The following is a 5,208-nucleotide window of genomic DNA, read 5'->3' as shown; positions in this document are numbered from 1 at the left end:
ATTTTATTTTCCCAAGCCCCTGACAATACTGTTCCAGACATGTTGGTTTGATAGCATCGTCTAATGGAAAGACTCCAGTGCTTCCCCTAAGCCGAGGACAGGCCCTCACTGACATCACTGAGGGACCTCTGAGCCAACTGTGCTCACTATTCCCTTACCCCTTCCTTAGGTCAACGTTGTGCCCACGATCATTTTCTTTTTCTCTGTTTTCTTTTTAAGTATACTACAGGGACACTGCATTTATCTAGCATAGTCAAGAAATGGACCACTCCACACTAGTGAATTTTCAAAATAATGCCCTTCAAGCACTACAATTTTTTTTCACTATTATTTCAAGCACTCAAACTTTAAACTATTAAATACATTATTTTTATTTAAAAAAAAATTTTTTTTTAAAAGATGACTGGTAAGGGGATCTTAACCCTTGACTTGGTGTTGTCAGCACCACGCTCAGCCAGTGAGCAACCGGCCATCCCTATATGGGATCCGAACCCGTGGCCTTGGTGTTATCAGCACCACACTCTCCCAAGTGAGCCACAGGCCGGCCCTTATTTTTTAAAATTTAACGGAGTTCAATTGAGCAAAGAATAATTCGTGAATCAGGCAGCCGCCAGAACCAGCAAATGTTCAGAGCAAAAGACACTCCTTTAAATACACTTTAAAAACAACTTTATTGAGGTAAAATTGACACGCTATAAACCGCATGTATTTAAAATATACAGCTTTTCAGAGTGCAGTGTTATAACACCAAGGTCAGGGGTTTGGATCCCAGTAGCTGCTCAAAAAAAGTAAAAAAAAAAAAAAAAAATCCAACTCCATATGTTTTGATGTATTTTGATGTAGGTACACACCCAGGAAACCATCACCACCATCAAGATAATGAACATATCTATCATCCCCCAAAGTTAAAAAAAAAAAAAAAAAAAAAAAAAAATCCAACTCCATATGTTTTGATGTATTTTGATGTAGGTACACACCCAGGAAACCATCACCACCATCAAGATAATGAACATATCTATCATCCCCCAAAGTTTCCTCCTACCCCTCTTTGCCCCCATCCCCTAGCAACCACTGAACTGCCTTCTAAATACATATTTAATGCTAAGATGTCTCACCCACTTCCCTACCTTAGTGAACTGAGTATAATCAACATGATTGATCCTTTCCTTGATTCAGCATTGTCATTAACATTACTGAAAGTGATGTCCTCAGATGTCATTAAGATGTATACAATTGTTCGCCTTCAACACTAAATGGCCCCATTGTTGTCCTGCTATACTGGGTGGTTTGGGGTTTGGGAGTTTTCTCTCTCACTGCCAGCTGTCTCTGTGCACAGTTTCCAGCAGACAGCTCCTGCTGCCTCCAACCCTGGCACATCAACTGTCACCCTGTGACATTCCCATTCCTTGCTCAGGGTCAGTGGTTCTCAACTGAGTGATTTGGTCACCCAGGGGACATTTGGCAATGTCTGGGGATCTTTTTCGTTGTGATCATGGGAGTGGGAGTGCTACTAACACCTAGTGTTTAGAGACCAGGGATGCAGCTGAACATGCTACAATGCACGAGATGGTCTCCACAACAGAGAATTATCTCACCCAAGATGTCAATAGTGTTGAGGTTGAGAAACACTATTCCAGATGACAAACTGATTGGAAAACAATGAGAAGTTAGGATGATTGGCTATTTTACTTTTCTGGATCCAGAGGGAGAAGGAGGGGCAGCAGGCTTGTTGAAGCTGCAAGGACCTGGAGGTCACAGAATTAGGAAGATTCTGCTGTGTCTCCAGTACCTTCTTCCAACTCCACCAGAGGTGATCTCTGGCTTCCTGAGGACAAGCTCTAAGGGACCCAGCTCTGAGGCACCAGGGCCCAGCATTCAGTAGGTGCTCAATGAATGTATGCCAGACTAGACTGCACCCAAAGCATTTATTAGGTGCCTAATCGTGGGTAGCACTGACTTGGCATGGAAGGCAAGGCAGAACACATGGAGCTGGCCGAAGGAAGCCATTAAACCAACAAGTGACTGGGATGTGGAGGAGCCAGGTGGTAAGAGGTAAATGCATACCCACTCCAATAAACAGGAAAATGAGAAGGCTGGCCATTTTGGGACCCAGCTCCAGCGTGACCAGATATGTTACCACCAAGTCCCTTTTAGCCTCTAGCTCCTCCCCCCACCCACAGACACCCTGTTTGCCTGTCATATAAAGGAGGTTTTCCCAAAGTGGCTTAGCTAGACTGGAAGGGCCCTGCCCTGTGAGGGGCTATGGTCTGACTGTTGCACCAGCAGCCAGTGAGGGAAGCGGCAGCGGTCAGGATGGATCCCAGGTGCTCGGAAGATAGACGGTGAAGTATGGGCATGCGCCACCAATTCTGCACAACTTAAAGGTTTGTTTGATTACGAGAGTTACAGTAGACATTCCTGAAGATGCAGGTAAGCAAAAGGAAGAAACAGAAAGTTCTCAAATCTCACCCTTTCAGAAAAAAAACCAACTAAATCTTGTTATGTGCCCTTCTATGCATGTATGGATGTTGTGCAGACATTTTGATTAAAACCAGGTGTGGGAGCTGCTGCTGATGGCTTTGTCTGAGATGGGGAAGAGGTTTGTGAGAAGGGGACTCCCAGAGTACCCTAGGGGACAATGGCAGTGACTGGGTGGGTTTGAGACTATGGTTACTCTCAGGAGCCTCCTGGATTAGCTCCAAATCCAAGGATAAAGAGAGGCCTGGCTAGCTGGATCTTCCTCCCAGAGCCTCTGTGAAGGTGGGAACCCATCCTCAGCCCCAGGCCTTAAACATCAGGCCCTGCTCCTCCCGTCCGAGTCAGCCTCCTCACAGCTCCAGGCTTCTGTCACAGGCCCCAAGTCCTACCTGTGACCTTGGTGTTGTAAAGCTGCACTCTACACAACTCAGCTAACTGGCCAGCCCATAAAATACAATCTTATGTGAAACCCCAAACTATGAGAGGGACAGAAGTGGAGATTGTCTGGGTGAAGCTAGGACGGGTGCTCACCTGCTCAATCCCCTCCTCATTCCTCCCTCTCAATGACGCACCTCTGAGCAACACAGTCCAAAGAATTCTGCCTTATGCCAAAGGCAGGATTGGAGGGACAAGCTGGCCAGGAGAAATTGGGAAGTTCCTCTGTCTCTGCCGGGGAGGCAGCCATCCGAGCCTAGGCTAACTCCTCCCCTTCCAAAGACCCACTGCAGCTCCCCTGGGGCCAGCCTCCCGGATGGGTGGGGCACCTGAAGCAGCCAGTATTGCTTTCTTCCTGGGTTGACTGTTCTTCTAGGCCAGAGGACGAGTGGGAAGGGCACTGGGGTACTCTGGAGCTAGGAGGGGCGAACCCTGTTCCTATTTCCCCTCAATGGGGTTCTCTTGCTCACAGCCTGAGGAAGAGCCATGACTCACTTCCTGCCTCAGTCTGACTGCAGGAGTATTGTTCTCCCAACTGTGGCTGGCGCCAGTGGGGGCTACCCCAGAGTGGCCCCTCAAGTCTTAGATCCTTGTGGGGGGAAGTCCCCATTCTGGGAGGGAGTCAGCTGGATTCATCTCCCAGCTCAACTTCGAGGGCCCCATATTCTTCCTCATTTTTAGTTTTTGCAGCATTTGTAAGGGTGCCCATTAACTGAATATTTATCTCCATTTTACAGAGAGGTAAATCAAGGCTCTGAGAAATTAAGTAACTTGTCGGAGGTGGCAACAACAAAATAGTGTTACAGGGATTTTGGGTTTTTTGTTTTTTTTAAAGATGACCAGTAAGGTGATCTTAACCCTTGACTTGGTGTTGTCAGCACCACGCTCAGCCAGTGAGCGAACCGGCCATCCCTATATGGGATCCGAACCCGTGGCCTTGGTGTTATCAGCACCACACTCTCCCAAGTGAGCCACGGGCCGGCCCTCATACAGGGATTTGAACCCAATTTGCTGGTTGACTTTTCACATGAGTTTCTTCAGGAATATTATTTAACCTCTCTGGACCTCAGTTTCCTAAGTAAAATGTAGACAGTGACACACACAAAGGAACTTCAAAAAGTTCGTGGAATAATAGAATGAAAAGATAATATGAATATTTCCATGAACTCTTTGAAGTACGCTCGTAAAAGGCACGAAAGGAAAATGTGCTGTGCCCACCTCATGGGATTTGTGGTGAGGATGAAACGAGTTAACACATGGAAAGGGCTTAAAATGGTGCTTACTATTCTTTTTTATCATTATCAGGGAACCTGCGTTAAGGAAGCTTACAGGCTCTTTGTCACAGGATAACGCTGGGCTGCCAGGTTATCTCACAGGGAGTGGGAAGGGATGGGCAGAAGCTGCTCCACGACCTTGGAATAACCCTGCCTGGGAAGCTCTCCCCCTTTTCTTTCTCAGCTCAAGCAGTGTCGGCCTCAGCCAAGTAGCACAGACGTTTTCTAGGGCAGGGACCCAGGGAGGGAGAGACTCCGGCTGGTAGATTGCAAGTACCTTGGATTCAGACTCTGCCCAAGTCCCTGGTCTCTGCCATGCTCCGAGGCCTGTTGGTCGTGGGACTTTGGGCAAATTAAACTTTTGTGCGCCTCAGTTGCCTTATCTGTAAAATGGGATTTAAAACGTCAGTTTGAAAGGATTATGTGGATTAAATAATGTACATAAGAAGTTGATAATGTAAAGTGACTGGCCTGGTGCCTGGCACGTGGTTGGTGTAAAAAAAAAAAAAAGTTAAAAAAATTAGTAGGAAGTGGGCCACCTCACCTGTGCAACTAAAACCGTGACTCGTCTAACGTAGGCCACGAGGCGGTTTGCCCTGTCGCTGTGAAGTCGACCTCAGAGTGGAGTACCCAGGTGGGCCATCCCAGAGCCCGTGAGCCGGTCATGCCCAAACTCCCGGCTCCGGAGTGGAGAAGTGAGGGGAGGAGAGAGTCAGCCCCGGCGTGACTCCCCGAGCCTTTCCCGTCCCATCTCAAGGATTCCGAGTTCGGGTCTCCGCGGCCGTCTGCTCAGGGAGCTCGCGGCGTTCAGAGCCGAGCCCGGGGGCGTGGGCGCGGTCAGCGGGGTCCGGGGACGTGCCGGGCGGCCGCAACGGTTTTGGGATCACCGGCCCCACTTCCTACCTGCTCCTACCGGGAGCCGGAGGTAGCGGGCGCCTGAGAAGGCCGCAGGGCCGCCGCTCGGGGCCCGGCGCGCTAGGGCGCGCGGCGCTCGCGCTCCGAACGCGGCAGCCCATAAAAT

The sequence above is a fragment of the Galeopterus variegatus genome, unplaced genomic scaffold (assembly GCF_000696425.1).
Source record: "Galeopterus variegatus unplaced genomic scaffold, G_variegatus-3.0.2 Scaffold14, whole genome shotgun sequence".
Classification (NCBI taxonomy): Eukaryota; Metazoa; Chordata; class Mammalia; order Dermoptera; family Cynocephalidae; genus Galeopterus; species Galeopterus variegatus.
The sequence above is the reverse complement of the archived record's forward strand: the minus strand, read 5'-3'. Positions refer to the sequence as shown.